We start from the raw sequence: 18,901 nt of genomic DNA on the forward strand, positions 1-18,901 counted from the left end.
ACTCCTTGGAAGTTCTGGCTGGCAGCTTGGACAGTGTAGCAATCTCTCTGTCCTGAGGGAGTTTTAGCTGGATTGTGGAACTTGAACCATAACCTTCTGACTCAGAGGCAAGAGATCTACCCATGGAGCCATGACTGACTCAGAAGAGATTACCTATAAATGGTAATTACATGAAAAGACAAAACAGTCTGAGACAAGAAAAGGCAATTTAGCCCATCCAGCTATTCCACCCAGAGTCCTTGGATGATTATTGTAACATGGATCCGCCTCACTTACCTCCTATTCTTCCCTAAAGTAGGGAATCAATAAATCCTCTCCCTAATTTATCCTTAATCTGCCCTGCTGGGAATGTTTCACTGTGCACTAAGCTGTTTCAGCTGCTCTCCATCCTGCTCTGGAGTCTGCTTCTGGTTGCAGACTGACCTCTGCTTTGCTGTTTTGCAGCTGCTTCCTGTGGCCTTTGAATCCACTAGTCCTTCAGAACTCCTGGGTCACCCTTCACTGGGCATGGTGGGGTAGGCTCCATAAGTTCCACTCCCACACCAAGGTGCTTTTCACATCCCGACTGTTAATTTAAAATTCTCTTCTTTGTGGCTCACACGGGGCCTCCATATCTGAAATGTTCCCATCGTACTTAGAAAAAGATGACAAATGTGTAGAGGCAGAAGACAGGCACTAAATGAACACTTTGCATCTGTCTTTACCAAGGAAGATGATGTTGCCAAAAGCATAGTGAAAGGAGCTGGCTGAGATACTGGATGGGCAAAAAATTGAGAAAGAGATGTTAGAAAGGCTGCCTACACTTCCAAGTTGATAAGTCACTAGGACCGGGTCAGATGTGTCTGAGGATGCAGAGGGAAGTAAGTGTAGAAATTACATAGGCTATCCAGAGGACTGGAGAATTGCAAATGTTACACCCTTTTTCAAAAAAAGTGTGTGAGGATAAACCCAGCAACTACGGGCAGCCTCGGTGATAGGAAAGCTTGTAAAAATGATAATCCACAACAACGTTAACAGTCACTTGGAGAAATGTGGATTAAAAAAAGGATGATTTGTTAAAGGCTGATGATGTTTAACTAACCTGACTGAGTTTTTTTTGAGGGTGATGTAGATGTATATGGACATCCAAAAGGTTTTTGATAAATGTGACACTATAGACTTGTCAGCAAAGTTGAGGCCCATGGAATAAAAGGGTCAAAGGCATCATGAATACTAAGTTGGCTGAGTGACAGGAAACATAGTAGCGGTAAATGGTTTTCAGAATGGACCAGAGAAAGGTTTATTGTGGAGTTCCTCAGGGGTTGATGTTCGCACCTCTTCTTTTCTTGATATGTATTAATAAATTGGTGTACAGGGCACAATTTCAAGATTTGTAAATGACTCAGATCTTGGAAGTACTGTGAACAGTAAGGAGGATAGTGATGGACTTCAAGAGGATACAGGCAGGCTGGTGGAATGGGCAGACAAGTGGAAGATGAAATTTAATGCAGTGAAGTGTGAAGTGATTCATTTTGGTAGGAAGAATGAGGAGAAATGTAAAATAAAGACTACAATTCTAAAGAGTGGCAGGGGCAGAGTGACCTGGGAGTATATGTGCACACATTTTTGAAGGCCAAGGGGAGGTTGAGAAAGTAGTTAAATAGGCATATGGGATCTTAGACTCTATAAATCAAGTACAAAAGCAAGGAAGATATGAACCTTTATAAAACACTGATTTGACCTCAACTAGTCCAATTCTGGGCACCATACTTTAAGAAGGATGTGAAGGCTTTAGAAAGGATATGGTAAAAATTGATGAGAATGGTCTCAGGGAGGAGGGTCTTTAGTTTTGTTTGTAGGTTGAAGAAGCTGGGGCTCTTCTTAGAAAAGAGAACACTGACAAGAGATTTGACAGAGGTGTTCAAAATCATGAGGGGTATAGACAGTAATATAGGGAATCTTCCTTTTGGCAGAGGGAGCAAGAACCACAGGACACCGATTTAAGGAGATTAATAAGGCGACATGAGAAAACTTTTATATGCAGAGAGTGGTTCGGATCTGGAATGCAATACTATTACAAAAGCAAAAACTGCAGATGCTGGAAATCTGAAATAAGAGCAAAAAGTACAGGAGGAACACAGTAGGTCCGGCAGCATCTGTGGAGAGAAACAGTTGACATTCTGGGTTGATGACCTCGCATCAGGACAGAAGAGAGAGATAGAAATGTCGGAGTTTTTAAGCCAGTGAAAAGAGGACAGGGGCAGGGAGAACAAAGGCGAAGGTCTGTGATAGAATGGAGGCCAGGGGATATTAAATAACAAAAGGTTTCATGATGCAACAGCCAAAGAGAGTGGTAATGGTATAGTAAAAAAACAAAGGTTGTGTCCAAATGAGGCATGAATGGCTACTTAAGATCCATCTGAATGCAACATGAAGGGATATAAAAAGAAACAAGATGAAGACAGACCCAGCAAAACAAAAAAAATATATAAAGTTGATTTGAAATTGTTGAATTCAATGTTGAGTCCAGAAGGCCATACAGAGCCAAGTTGAAAGATAAGGTGCTGTTCCTTGAGTTTGTGTTGAACTTCAGAGGAACACTGTAGCAGGCCATGGACAGAAAGGTCAGCATGGGAGCAAGGAATGCACTAGAATGCACTACCTGAGAGGCTGCCAGTTGCAGATTCAATCCTGACTTTCAAAAGGAAATTGGATATGCACCTGAAGGGAAACCAAAGTTATGGGGGAAAGATGGAGATTTGCTCTTGCAGAGAGCTGCCACAGACTAGATGGGCTGAATGACATCCTTCTGTACTTTTACTGTTTTGTGATAATGAGTTAATCACTTCTTATAATAATGGCACAATAAAAACAATGACAGATGGGCCTCTTGAGCATTCCTGATTTTATGAACTGGCAAAATCAGACTGGCATTAGTGGCCTGGATGAAGAGTTCATTGAAAGCTTTCGAGATAGTTTCTTACAGCTACACATTCTGGAACCAACCAGGGAGCAGGTTATATTAGACTTGGCATTGTGTAATGTGACAGAGTTAATTAATGACCTCAGAATGAAGGTACCCCTAGATAGCAGTAACCACATTATGATTGAATTTTACATCCAGTATGAAAGGGAGAAGAGTGGGTCTAAGACTAATATTTTAAACTTAAATAAGGACAACTATGTAAGCATCAAAGCTGAGCTAGCTGAAGTGAACTGGAATACTAAGCTAGGGGATAGATCAATACCGAAGCAGTGGCAGATATTTACAGGGATTTTTCAGAATACTCAAAATAAGTATATTCCTACTCTGAAGAACAATTCTAAAGGGAAGACCTACCATCTGTGGTTAACTAAAGAAGTTAGGGAAAACATCAAACATAAGAAAAAAAGCGTATAACTATGCAAAGTTGAGTGGCAGGTCAGATGATTGGTCAGAATATAAAGAACGGCAGAGAATGACTAAAAGGTTAATCAGGAGAAAGAAATTAGAGTTTGAGAGGAAGCTAGCTAGAAATGTAAAATGGATAGCAAAAGTCTCTGCATGTATTTAAAAAGGAAAAGAGTAGGTAAAGTGAGTGGTGGTCCTCTAGAGAGTGACAGTGGGGAGTTAATAGTAAATAATAAGGAAATGGCACATGAAATAAATATTTTGCTTCTGTCTTCACTATAGAGGATACAGAAAACATTCCAGTAATAGCTGTAAATCAGGAGGTGGAAGAGAGAGAACTTGGTGAAATTACAATCACTAGGGAAGTGGTACTGAGCAAATTGATGGAGCTGCAGGCTGGCAAGTCTCCAGGTCCTGATGGACTTCATCCTAGGGTCTTAAAAGGGGTAGCTAATGAGGTAGTAGATGTGTTGGTGTTAATTTTCCAAAATTCCCTATAATGTGGAAAGTTTCCATCAGACTGGAAGGTAACCCCTTTATTAAAGAAGAGAGTAAGGCAGAAAACAGGAAACTATAGGCCAGTTAGCTTGATGTCTGTCATGGGGAAGGTGTTAGAGTCAATCATTAAGGAGGTTATAGCTGGGCCCTTAGAAAAACACAAGGTAAGCGGGAAGAGTCAGCATGGTTTTGTGAAAGGGAAATCATGTTTAACCAATTTATTAGAGTTCTTTAAAGGAGTAACATGTGCTGTGGATAAAGGGGAGCTTGCAGACGTACTGTACTTGGATTATAGAAGACATTTGATAAGGTGCCACATCACAGGTTTTTGTGGAAAATAAAAGCTCATTGTGTAGGGAGTTACATATTGGCCTGGATAGAGGATTAGCTGGCTAGCAGAAAACAGAGGGTGTACATAAATAGATCTTTGTCTGATTGGCAGGATGTAACAAGCAGGAGTCTGTGCTGGGGCCTCAACTTTTTACAATTTACATCAATGACTTAGATGAGGGGAGTGAAGACATGGTAGCTAAATTTACAGATGACAACAAAGATAGGTAGGAAAGTATGTTGTGACGAAGACATAAGGAGTTTGCAGATGGATATAGATAGGTTGATTGAATGGGAAAAAATTCGGCAAATGTGGGGAAATGTGAAGTTGTTCACTTTGGCAGGAAAAATAAAAAAGTAGAGTATTACTTAAACGGAGAATAGCTGCAGAATTCCGAGGTGCAGAGTGTTCTAGGTGTTCTAGTACATGAGTCACAAAATGTTAGTATACGGGTACAGCATGTAATCAAGAAGGCTAATGGAATGCTATCCTTTATTATGAGAGGAATTGAATGTAAAAGTAAGGATGTTATGCTTCAGTTTTACAGGGCACCGGTGAGACGGCACCTTGAATACTATATGCGGTTTTGGTCTCCTCATTTGAGGAAGGATATAAATGCATTGGAGGCCGTTCAGAGGAGGTTTACTAGATTGACACATGGAATGTGTCTTATGAGGATAGATTGGATATTTAGAAGAGTGAGAGGTGACTTGATTAAAATATAAAAGATCCTGAACGGTCTTGACAAGGTGGACATGGAAAGGATGTTTCCTGTTATGGGTGAGTCCAGAATTAGAGGCGCTGTTTTAAAATTAGGGGTCGCCCTTAGGACAGAGAAGAGGAGAAATTTTTTTCCTCTGAGGACTGTGCAATTTTGGAACTCTCTGCCTCAGAAGGCAGTGGAAACGGGGTCACTGAATATTGTTAAGGCAGAGGTAGATTCTTGTTAGGCAAGGGAATCTGAGATTATTGGGGGTAGAGGGGAATGTAGAGCTCAAAACACAAACAGACCAGCCATGATCTTATTGAATAGCGGAGCAGACTTGAAGGGCTGAATGGTGCTCCTACTTCATATGTTCATAATCGCTCCACCATTGGTGGTCATGTCTTCAGTTATCTGGGACCCATGCTCTGGAATTCCCTTCTGAAACCTCTCTGCCTCTCTACTCCCTCTCTCTTTCCTGAAGGCACTTCTTAAAAGCTACCTCTTTGATCAAGCTTTTGGTCACCTAACCTAATATCTCTTCATGTGACTTGGTGTCAAATTTTATTTGATTAAGCTCTTTTAAAGCACCTTGGGAGGTTTTACTACATTGAATGTGCTTTATAAATACAAGTTGTTGTTGTAAAGTGATAGCTCTCCTTTCGTCCATAAACCCGTCAGATAAACTGTGCTTTGATTTTTCCATCTTTCGATATTTCTCCGCTCCCATCATCTCACTCATAGGCCAGACCATCTCTGGAAGTCTTAAGTATCTACATCCCCTCCCTACCCCCTTCAAACTTCACTTCCTTCAGACATTTCATGTATGGTCATTTCAAGAAGTGAACTAGATGGTACAACAGCCTTTTATCATTCCATGCTTAGCATTGAATTTTACTATCACCAAATCAATTCATGCAAATTTAAGAGCTTAACAAATAGAAATGAGCTGCTTGATCTTTGCCTGTGAGTCTATCTAATTTTGCACAGAGGGTAACTGAAGCAAAGTGGTTCTCCAAACATTCCTGAGGACTGTCCTTGAACATCCTAATTTAGTAGAAGAACCTAGTGGCAAAGTAGTTCAGAGAATCAGTACATAAATCCCAAGCTCAAATTGTCCTAAGATAACTTGAATATTTTGAAAAAAATTAAGAGGGTGGCAAGTCTATAGAGGGTGAGAACACTGGAGTTTGTGCATCATATGAGGCTGTGAAAAGACATAAGTTAATTCATTCTGGGGATGTGGATGTTGCTGGCAAGGCCAGTATTTTTTCTCCATTTCTAGTTGCGCTTGAGAAGGTGGTGCTGAGCCTTCTTCATCAACCCTCAGTCTGTGGGGTGAGGGTGCTCCCGCAGTGTTATTAGGTAGGGAGTTCTGGCACAAAGTGATAGCATGCTGCTATCCCTGAAAGGCATATTACAACAGTGCATAGTGCCTCCGAAGTGGGACCTGAATCCACAGCTGCCTGACTCTGAAGGGACAGGGCTACCACTGAGCCAAGACTGATACAATGGCCTTACCAGCCTGGTTCATTCCCCTACCGGACTCCATTGCTGATTAATGAAGACACACAGAAACCTCCAACTGGGTGGACTGTCAAGTATTTGTTGTTGCTGCCCCTTTAAGAATCTAAAATTGTGTATTCCTTCCAAACCACAATTAAACACATGGACGTTCAAATCCTGAAGAACAAATATACAGAAAATTTGTGAGTTACCGTTGCTCATATACCTGGAACATATTAAACCCTGCTTCAAACACTTCTTAATTGTACATATGCTTAGTGCACAAAAATGTAATGGCATATCAGTGATTGGCTTGTCTTAGTAACATCCAGTCATAATCATTGGCTTAGTTGTACGTGAGATCACTGTCCTGTGATTAACAATCCAAAATTACAACTATAATAATCGCACCAAAAGTAGGATCAATGGCAAAATCATCATCCAATATAAGTGTCCAGTGATACCAACAGTGACAGAGAGTAACAGCATTTTTTATCCTGTAATCTACAAATCCACCAAAGATATCTAGCATCAGTACAGTCAAACTATTATTTGCTACAGTTCTGTGACTGAGCATATAATCCAGGCTGGCGCACCAGTGCAGCACTGAGGAGGAATATTGACTGTTAGTGAATAGGTGAATGGATGAATGAGTGAATGGGTAGGTGGGTAGGGCGGGTGAGGTATGTGGGCAGGATTGGTGGCCTGGCAAGGTGGATGAGGTGGAAGATGGGTGACGTGGTAGTCAGCTGGTTGGGGGGGTGGGGGGGGGGAGCAGATGGGTAGTTGGGTGGTTGGGGGAGGAGTCAGAAGGTGGTCGATGGAGTAGTGGGGTGGCTGGGGGAGTAGTCGGAAGGTAGTCGGGAGGTAATCGGGTGGTTGGGGGGTAGTTGGAGTTGTCGGGTGCTTGGGGGAGTAGTCGGAAGGTAGTCGGGTGGTGGGGGGGTATTTGGGTGGCTGGGTTAGTCAGGTGGGGTCAGGGGTAGTCAGTTAGTTGGGGGGTAGTCGGGGTTCGAGGGAGGAGTTGGTGGGTCAGGGGTGATTGGGGGTTCAGTTCCATAGTTACCCTGGAGTTAGACTAGGTTTTATTCTGTCTGTAGAAGCAAGCATGGAGACAGCTCTTAGCTTGGACCTTTACTGTACCTATGTATATAGTTTACAGTAGTTAATAGTTTTTTTTTTGCTAATTCAGTCTGTGTTTAATTTCAAACCAATTTTACATACAGGCAGATAAAATAGTTAAACTTTCTCACCCAGCCCCAAATTGTCAATGACCCAGACATTGAACATGGTCAGAAGCTGCCTTTTGAAGTCTTAAAACAAGGGTCCAACTGACACCCCAAGGAGCTAAGACTATGAATACCTGAAGACCTACTGAACTCCGCCCAACACTTTACAACAGAAAGACCAGGAGTTCTCTTGACAACCCATCCATCTGTCTTTCAATAAAAGCCAAATTAACGAGTGGTTCACAGGTTTGGCACTTGTGGGATCTTACTGTGTGCAGGCTAGCCAACAGAAGCAGCTGCAGTTCAATGATTGTGATGTATGCTTTAGGCATATGGAGAAGTGCTAAACAAATGCAAGCTCTTTCTTTCTCAAAATATATATAAAAGATATTGCCAGCCATTTTAATGTTGCACAATGATGAATGATGATTGATATCAAAATAGGCGTCCATTTTACATCTTGCTCGATTTTCCTTTCTGGCTAAGGTGTACAACAGGTGGGCAACTCCTCTCCAAATTTAACCCAAATTTAGTCAATCACTGATACTTGGTGATATTTGTCTTTTCAAGGGGAACTGTATAGTGCAACACCACATTAAGTCAAGTTTGAAGATTGGTAGTCCCTTTGGTGTGTGAAATAAGGAGGACAGACAATTCATGTGGGATGAAGCCTGCTGATGGGAACAGGTGCAGGACCAGTGAGAGAGAAGGCTGCCTTATAAAAATCACAAAATTGTAACAATAGCTCGCTTTATGTTTTTTTTTCACTCGGCTTGAATGCATTCAGTGTCATAAAGAAAACATGTAAACCTGCATTTAAACGATCACCCTTATTTTGTTGTGTGTGACTGAGAAATAATTAAAAGGAATAAGATCTCCTGAGTTTTGCATTGCAGAGAGCAACGGTGCGGGAAATGTCTTTTCCTTTTGTTCTCTATGAAAAGTAGATGTCTGCGGTGTTCCAAAAGATCACACTCACAGGCAATTACTGAACTATGGCAGGGAGGAGGACGTAAACATCTTTTCAGCCAGCGTCAAGCTCTGGTGCTTCCGAGGTTGTGTACACATAGCCATAAGTGCTTGAACAGGGCAGCAGCAGAAATAGGATAAAGGATAACGTATGCACAAAACCAAAGAGATGGTTATGAAGCGTGTCGAGTGAAACTTATCCTTCTAGCTCAAGCCACTACTACCAAGTCATGTTGTCCTAGAAACACATCTGAGCTCTTCCAGCCTACCCCCACCCTGCAAACCCCTCTTTGACTATGTGTTCTGATGAAAGGTCATCAACCTGATACGTAAACGACCTGCAGAATATTTCCAGCATTTTTTGTTTTCATTTCTTTGACAATATTAACATTAACATCTTGCTGCAAATTCCTGTAGAACGAATGGATTGTTGTGCGATCAAACCATGGGGCAGCAGCTGGTCTCACTAATCTTATGAGGGAGAGCTTTCCGACAGGTTTTTGTCCTCATATTTTGCGGAACCAATTAATCTATTGAAACATCAACGTGTTTATCAGCTTCTCTCAGTGTAGCAAGGTTTCCATTGAACCCACAGTCCGCAGAGAGAAAGCTTATACTGATAAGCTGATTTACATCTAATGCTTATGTTTAGTCTCCATATGAAAGTTCTCCTGTCGGACCTTGCTGAACTGGGCTATCTTGTAGCATTCACTGTTAGTTAGACAATTTCCTTTTCCTGTTCCAAAATTTCCTGGAATGATGATGACAGCTCAACTAGAAAAATGAAGCATCTGGGAACTTAAACAATTGGGCCAACAACCAATGAGATTTAAGGCTTAAGAAAGAAACAGAGTAACATTGGAGAAGGAAACCATGGGCCCAAATCTTCCGGTCTCTGGATTGTCAAAGACTGGACATACGAAGGATGATGCATGTCAGGAACCTGTGGAAGTCCTGATGCACAGGCCTACGTGGGAATTGCCCAAGAAATTTCAACTTTCAATGGGCAATTCTCCTGCTGCCCAGGACTCTGTGCGAATGTCTCCGACTCTGAGCTAGAGAAATGTTAGACTGATTAAAACCTAGTCTAACATCTGGGTAACTACATAGCCCCGCCTGCAATCACAGCTTCTAAACACCCAACAACCCCCAGCCCAACCCAACTAACCCCACCCCACCTCACCCCCACCACACCAATCCGACCCGACTACCCCCGGTCCTAACCCAAGTTCCCTCTCGACCTGCCTATCCCCGACCTGACTAGCACCTGACAATCCTCCCCAACACAACTACCACCGACCACCTGACCACCCTCTGACCCGACCACCTCTGACCCAACCCAACCATCCTGATCCAATCCGACCAATCCCCCCCACCATTGACCACTCGACAAACTCCTGACTAGCCCCCCCAACCCAACTAGTCCCAACCAACCGACTAGCCCACTGACCAGTTGACTAACCCCCGAACCAACTTTCCCCCGACCCGACTACCCACAATTCAACCCGTTCCCTCTTGACCCAACTACCCAACAACCTGATTAGCCCCCAACTACCTGACAACACCACCCAATTTCCCCTCTAACCACCCTAATACCCTCTGATCCGACTACCCTCGACCTGACCTGATTACCCCCCAATCAGACTACCCCTGACCAGATTACCCCACTGCCCCGACTACCCCCTCAATCCAGCTACCCTTTCACTACCCCTGCCCAACCCAACTACCCTCCTGACCTGACCTGAGCCAACTACCCCCCCAACCACCTGACTACCCCTCAGACCCAACCAGCACTTCACCCACCCTACCCATCTCAGCCATCTACCCACTCACCCACCTATCACCTCACCCACCTAACCTTCTATCCACTTACCCACTTACCTACCTCACCCACCTACTCATTCACAGATTGAAGTATCCACTGTCCCTGAAACTGAACTGGACTAGCCATATAAATACTGTTTACAAGAGCAGGTCAGAGGCAAGGAATCCTGTGACGAGTAACTCACCTCCTGACTCCCCAAAGCCTGTCCACCATCTACAAGGCACAAATCAGGAATGTGATGGAATACTCCTGGATCAGAAGCTTGACACCGTCCAGGACAAAACAGCCTGTTTGTTAGCACCACGTCTACATTCACTCCCTCCACCACCAATGCACAGTGTGTACCATCTACAAGATGCACTACAGGAATTCACCAAGGCTTCTTCAACTGCACCTTCCAAACCCACGACCACTACCATCTAGAAGGACAAGGGTAGCAGACAGATGGGAACACCACCACCTGGAAGTTCCCCTCCAAGTCACACACCATCATGACTTGGAAATATATCACAGTTCCTTCACTATCACTGAGTCAAAATCCTGGAACTCCCCTCCTAACAGCACTGTGGGTGTACCTACACCACATGGACTGCAGCAGTTCAAGAAGGCAGCTCACCACCACCTTCTCAAGGGCAACAATGGATGGGTAATAAATGCTGGCCCAGCCAGCGAAACCCACATTCCATGAATGAATTTAAAAAAAACTCACCCATTTACTAATATTCATTCACTAACATTCAAACTGGACATTTAAACTTAGCATTCGCAGTAGTGCTATCCTGTCTTCCCCTGACTCTACAGCACTGCACGGCGTTCCCCAAGGGACACCATGCCACATATTTCAGGGAAAGCTGGGCTAGGAACGTCCAGGGAGAAATGTGCAGCAACATTGAGTAGAGGAAATTTTTGATTGCAGTGGCAATTTGGCGATTGTTACTGCTGCTTGGAAGATCTGTGCCCTAGAGACATTGGCTTGAATTTTAGGCATGGGGCAGGGCTCCTGCTCCATGTCATAAAAGTCAGACATGAGCAATTGATACAAAAACAAAAATTGCTGGAAAAGCTCAGCAGGTCTGACAGCATCTGTGGAGAGAAAGACAAGAGTTAACAATTGATACTTGGTCGCTTTGCCCTGCAGCCATTTTATGGCTGTTGGGCTTTTAATTTAGTTGAGGTCGGCCTTCAGGCCCCATGGGAGAGTAATTCCTGCTTCTTAGAGCTGCCAGCCAGTCAAATGGCTGGTAGCTCTTTTGCCCCAGTAAAATCACTGGGAGCAATGGCTATGTTCGAACTGCAGGCAGTCTCCAATGCTGAAGAAACCATGGAGTCTGGACAAAGGCAAATTCCAGGTCTCGACAGCCAGGCTGGCAGGCCCCAGCATGGGGGCTGGGGGCCAGGATCACCAAGGCAGGGTAAGGGCAACACAGGTGCGGAAATACCTTAGGGAGACCTCCGATGGCCACAGGGTTCCTTAACAGGAGGCACTCCCACTGTGTGGGACCACAATGCCACCAGATTTTACCTGCCAGTTTGGACACTTGGTGTCAGCCTCCCTGGCAGCAGGAAGATTCCTGCAGCAGCAGGAAGAAGCCCTTAAGTGGCCTTTTATTGGCTAATTAAAGGCCATAATTGACCCACAGGTGAGCCGACTGCCCAATGCTTCATCTGCCTTAGATAAATACCCATGTGGGCAGGCGATGGCGGGGGGCATAAAATTTAGTCCATATGATCAAATACAGCACAGCAGGAGGCCTTCGGCTCATTGAGTCCATACCAGCTTTCTGTAGTTCATTCCAGTCAGTCCCATTCCCCTAAGATAAAAACAAAAAACTGCGGATGCTGGAAAATAGAAACAAAAACAAAAATACCTGGAAAAACTCAGCAGGTCTGACAGCATCTGCGGAGAGGTACACAGTTAACGTTTTGAGTCCATATGACTCTTCACCAGAATGTTCTGGTGAAGAGTCATACGGACCCGAAACGTTAACTGTATTCCTCTCCGCAGATGCTGTCAGTCCCATTCCGCTGCTCTAGATCCCCATATTCCCCTCAAGGCCCCCATCCAATTTTCTTTTCAAATCATTCATTGTCTCTGCTTCTGTCACCCTGGTAGGCAGCCAGTTCCAGGTCATTACCACTCAGTGCATTGAGAAAGTTCTTTCTCAACTTCTCCGTCTATCGCTTGCCCACAACCTTAAACTGTGTCATAAATATCTTAACATGCAAATGAATTAGTATCAAATCAGAAACGGCAAGATGGAGAGACAGATTGAGAGAAAAAGACTGAGAGAGAAAAATGCAGCGAGGAAACGAAAAAATAGTTTTTAAAATTTAAATTGAAAATGCCCCTAACTACTATTTACAAGCTGCAGGAATGGGACTGCACAATTTCAATTGCTCCCTTCCTGGGCTGGAGAGATTTGATTGGCATAACACTAACAATTACCACATCATTAAAAGGACATTTACACTGTTAAGTATGATCCCTGCCTTTCCATGGTGAGTTTAATGAGCAATTAAGGTGCAAGTGCAGCATGAAACCCACGGGAAGGTTGAGGACGAGCTGCCATTTTTGAAACGCCAATAATGGAGCAGCACATATCATGCAATAACTTTTGTTAAAATGCTAACAATGGAGCATCCTGATCACTACAAATTGCTGGGTGATTTACACAATAATGGCAGCAAAATCTAGATCCTTAAGTTTCCTTACTCCTTTCCTTCTGGTGTGAAGTCAGTTGTTGGTGCTTCTTGTGTGTTGCAGTCTGTTCCTGCAGGCCCTCTGCAGCCGAGCCAGGGGTCCTTAATGGGGGTGTGGGGGTGTTGGTAGCTCCACATGCAATGTCAGTTCAACATTCTTCACTCACCTTAATGTGGAGACGAGAGGAGCAGGACATCTCCCAGCTCGACGTTAATAAAACTGGGCACCACCCTCCACCACCCAAACACCTTCCAGCCTCTTCTGAAGCCCTTGGCCAGTGTCTGAGCTGGCTAATCCTGCTGTTTCCCATGACCTCTGGGATCACGAATGGCATCTGCAACACACCAGCTCAATCCTAATGAGACCATGATCCAATTCTAGGCCTTAGGTTTTTTTCTCCAGTTGTCAAATGCATCCGGACCACTATCCACAACTCCCATCATTTACTGTGTTAATCAGTGTAAACACAAAGGTGTTTACAGCTGCGACTCAGTGAGCAGCATGGTTTCCTCAGGAGGTTCTGGGTACCAGCTCCATTTCAGAGATTTGAGCACAAAATTTAGGCAAGTATCCATCCCAGTGCTATACTGATGAAGTGCTTGTGCCTTGAATGTTATGACGTGCCAGGTGCTCATCTAGGTGCTTTTTAAAGGATGTGAGGCAACCCACCTCCACCACCCTCCCAGGCAGTGCATTCCTGACCTTTTGGCTGACATGTTAAACCAAGGTCCTAATTGCCTTCTCAGGTGGATCCCAAGACAGTCTCGAAGAAGAGCACGAGAGTTTTCCCTGATGTACTGTTCAATATTTATCCCTCAATCAACATCTATAAAAGCAGACTATCTGGTCATGTTCACATTTCTGTTTGTGAGAACTTGCTGTGTGCCATGTTTCCTACATTACAATAGTGACTACACCTCAAAAGTACTAGACTGGCTGTGAAGCACTTTCAGATATCCCAAGACTGTGAAAGGCGCTATAGAAATTCTTATTTTCATTATTTTCTTCCAAGTGTCAAATTAGAGATTCAAGCCTGCAGAACAACAAGTACCTCATTTCCCTCTCCTGACCAACATTCTCCCTTTAAGGTAAATACTCTGACTGGGGTACAGAGCCACTTGCATTGCCGGCCTCCTCTTATTTTTCCCACAGGCTCCTTCTTCACATGCAAGGCCTAACAGAGAGTGTCAGTGCACTTTTTGGCTCATCACAGTCTGTCCTCACCGAATACCTGTAAGAAATTGAGGTCTTTAATAAACAGGTATTTTCTGCATTTTATGGGATTAGCTAAGCAACATTGATTCTCTCTCTGGAAAGAGGATTTCTAAACATTTTGACTTCTAAACATTCTTAGTTCAGGCTGCCATGGTGACATTCCTAAACTGGCATGATGGTGTCTTCTGACCCCCCTTTTCTATGTAAGTGTTGAGAAAGGGCCAGGCCTTGACCCTCAGCAAGATATAAACTAAAAAGCTGCCCACTAGCAGGATGACACATAAGGGGGGGTGGTAACCACCTGATGTTTTAAGTACCTATCCTGTGTCCATTGGTTAGGATAGTTAGATTGACACTGGGTAAGCTACCAGCCCTTCCTCCACCACTCCCGCCCCCACCCCAACCACCACCAGAAAGGGTATATATATTGTCATACTGATGATGGGGAGCTGAGGGGCTGGTGAGGTGGCAGTGCTTCTTCAGATGGAAGATGGACCAGAGGAGGAGGAACATTGAGAGATCGAGGGAAGAGTTTCCTAACACTTCGACTTTTCTTTTTAATTAGTTAATGTATCATATCTAAACCGTTGTTTCTTTAATAAACTTAATAAATCATTTTAAAATTACTTACGACTAGCCGACTACCTATTTAGGTATCTGTGGCCCCGAACCCTGAAATCTTACAAATGGTGTCAGAAGTGGGATACACAGTGGTTGAGGTATAATTGGCTTAGAATTTGAAAAGCAAACCACATAGAATAGTTATTGGTCGAGATTTTCCAGCCCCGTCGCGGACAGAATCTGCTGAGGGCGAGGCAGTGCCCCAGCCAGAAGTCCACTGTTTTGTGGCAGGACCAGAAGATCTCGGTGGTCGGCAGGAGTGGAAAATCCCGTCCATTGAGTGAAGCCAGGAGTTACAATGGCATACACTAGGGCAGGACAGGTTGGGAGTTTGAATGTGAAAACAAGCGAGCCTGGAGTGAGAGATCACAAATGTATTTTTGATAAGCCTTCTAAAAAGGTTTAGAAAGGAAAGGTGAAGTTGAAAAAGGTTCCAAGTAAGTTGGTCTACGGTGCACATGTTTGCCTTACAGCTGAATAAAAAGTATAAGGAGTTAAGAGAACAGGACATTAAGTTACTAAAGGGATCGACCCGCTTGATCAGTTCTGCTGTGGACAGGAGACACACAACAGGGTATGTTATATAAGGTAAAATATTAGACCAAAAAGTGGAACCCATGAGGATTGAAGTGGCTCTGGAGAAGCCATGTGAATCTTCTTTTCAGAGTAAAAGGGACCAGGAAAGTTCCAAAGCAGAGTTAGAGAGCAATGATTTTAAACTGATCCTCCTAGCTGCACGCTCCCTAGAATCAAAACAAGATATGGACTGGGAACCTCACAATGTCCTAGTTAGCATCTAACAGGTCCTTATCGAAAGCCCAAGTGTATTTGCAGAGTGATCGGACTCCTGCCCAGTCATCATTCACGATCCTCACTCCAACCCTATGGAGTACTTTTGCCTAGCTGACGGTGTACTATACATTCGAGTCAAGTCATTGGTAAAACAGGGTGATGTTCGCAAACATCGAAGATTCAAAAAACTGGGTTTGAGGAAGAAGCTAAAACGCTTAAAGTTCAAATGACACATTTTACGGAATTTAAACTGCTGTGACTGTCTGTCCAGAGAAAGATTCCAAACTGTACAGTGTACAACTGGGAAGGCTGGGTTGTTCCCAAAATATAAAGATATATCTGGAGTTTGGCAGCAATCCAATTTGAATTTTTCAAAATCATATAAGTTAACTGAACTGCTAAAATTCAAACTAAAAACACGTTTTACTGACTATTTCTTTCAAATTTGATTAAGCAACAAATATCGGAAATTGAAATTAAAGCAAAATACTGCGGATGCTGGAAATCTGAAACAAAAACAGAAAATGCTGGAAAAACTCAGGTCTGACAGCATCTGTGGAGAGAGAAACAGAGGTAACGTTTCGAGTCTGTTCAGAGCTCTGAAGAAAAGTCATACGGACTCGAAACGTTACCTCTGTTTCTCTCTCCACAGATGCTGTCAGACCTAAGTTTTTCCAGCATTTTCTGTTTTTGTATCAGGGAATTGAAAATTGTTTAAAGGGAAAGGATAAACCAAATAGATGGGAAGGATTCAGATCCTTTTCTAGAGTCTGTGAGGCTGTAGTGTTCACCTTCTTTAACAAACTGTTGTCTCTTACAAAACAAATTGGAGTTTAACCTAAAATTTGGGGGAAGTTGGAGACAATAAAAGCATTTAACAAAACAAGTTTAAAATGGAAAACAAAAACAGAATTACCTGGAAAAACTCAGCAGGTCTGGCAGCATCGGCGGAGAAGAAAAGAGTTGACGTTTCGAGTCCTCATGACCCTTCGACAGTTCTGTCGAAGGGTCATGAGGACTCGAAACGTCAACTCTTTTCTTCTCCGCCGATGCTGCCAGACCTGCTGAGTTTTTCCAGGTAATTCTGTTTTTGTTTTGGATTTCCAGCATCCGCAGTTTTTTTGTTTTTATCTCTAAGTTTAAAATGGAGTTTGGTTTCTGATCGAGGAAGTTTTTAAAAATTACGTAAAGTAACGCAATTGAGTCCCAAGTTTTCTCCACCCACCCCAGCACCCAAAACAAGCCATGGAGTTAACTCTTTCTGCTGACAGCTGCTTCTTTTTTTTAAAATTCATCACACAATCTTTGCATTACTAAATGTATATTGGGCATTATTAGATTTAAGTTTCTAAATTTACAGGTATGATTGGATATATTCACTCATTGGATTGTTGGTGTTTTTTTAAATACTTAATGATGGTTTCCAGCTCCACGTGAAGCCAGCAGTTTCAAGAATTAAAACACAGAATAAAAGACTTTGCCTTTCAGGCCTTGACCATTCAGGCTGTGTGTTACTATTTATTATTTTTCGAGACAAAGTGTTTGAGTATGGGAGGTATAGAAATTGCCTTCAAACCGATTGCAAACGCTTTTGTCTCTGATGCAAAACCACCATTTAAAACCACCAAGCCCGAGTATAATTGTTTCTGAAATTGAAGTTGATAAATAACTTGACATGAGCTGCTCTGTCAAGCATTCAAAAGGAAATGCCTGTCGCATAAGGGGATAAACAAATTCTAATTTTCCCAAAAAAAGCTAATGGAAAAACAGTCTAGGTGGTTTCTCAGTATCAAAAGAAAGAAAAGTTTCTTTTTGGAAGAAGTAAATTGAACACTAACAAAATCTGTCAGCCACCAACAGTGCTATTTGAATTAGGGATCATTTTAAAGTAAAAAAAAAGTCAGGCACAATCTAGTCCAGGCTTGTCCAACCTTTTCGCTTGGGGTGGTGGGGGTGGTAGTGGGGGCACATTTCACTCTAAACAACACACATCTGCATCTCTGTGAACAAGCTGTAGGTGAGAAGACTAATTTGTTGCCTTAATAAAAACAAAAAATCCTGGAAAAGCTCAGCAGGTCTGGCAGCATCTGTGGAGAGAGAGAAACAGAGTTAACATTTTGAGTTCTTCAGGGGTGGAGCTAAGGAGAGGTTGACAAAGATGTCATGGACACAAGACAAAGGAAGTGTTATCAGTAGTGGTAAAAACGAAAGATGTTGCTGATGGTGGCATAAAGGTGAGGATTGAATGTGTTAATAGCAGCACAAGGGTGAGCGCTATGTAAAGTACAACATCGAAACCAGTGACAGATGGCCCTGGGCGGAGCTGGGGGTTTGGGGAAAAAGGATTAAAAAAAGAATAAATAAATAAAACTTAATAAATAAAAAAAATACAAGTTTAAATTAAAATTTTTTTAAAAAAACAATTGGATTAAAAAGGGGTGAGGATGGAGGAGAGAGTTCATGGTCTGAAGTTGTTGAAATCAATGTTAAGTCCGGAAGGCTGTAAAGTGCCTAGATGGAAGATGAGGTGCTGTTTCTCCAGTTTGCTTTGGGCTTCACTGGAACATTGCTGCAGGCCAAGGATGGACAGTAGGCATGAGTGCAGGATGGTGTGTTGAAATGGCAAGTGCCAGGAAGGTCCAGGTCATGCTTGCCGGCTGAGCAAAGGTGCTCCACAAAGTGGTCATCTGTTGTGTTTAGTCTCCCTAATGCAGAGGAGATGCTCCCTAATTGGGAGCAGCGAATACAGTAGAGAAAATTGAAGGAGGTGCAATGGAAGCGCTGCTTTACCTGAAAGGAATGTTTGGGGCCTTGGATGGTGAGGAGGGAGGAGGCAAAGGGGCAGGTGTTGCACCTTCCGTGATTGCACGGGAAGGTGCCGTGGGAAGGGGGGATGAGGAGTTAGGGGTGATAGAGGAGTGGGCCAGGGTGTCATGGAGGGAATGGTCCCTAGAGGATGCTGACGGGGGGAGAGGGGAAGATGTGTTTGGTGATGGCATCATGCTGGAGTTGGCAGAAATAGCTGAGGATAATCCTTTGAATGCGGAGGCTGGTGGGGTGAAAAGTGAGAACAAGGGGGATCTTATCATGGTTCTGGGAGGGAGGGAAAGCAGTGAGGGCAGAGGTGCGGGAAATGGGTTG

This window comes from Carcharodon carcharias, chromosome 20 (genome assembly GCF_017639515.1).
Source record: "Carcharodon carcharias isolate sCarCar2 chromosome 20, sCarCar2.pri, whole genome shotgun sequence".
Classification (NCBI taxonomy): Eukaryota; Metazoa; Chordata; class Chondrichthyes; order Lamniformes; family Lamnidae; genus Carcharodon; species Carcharodon carcharias.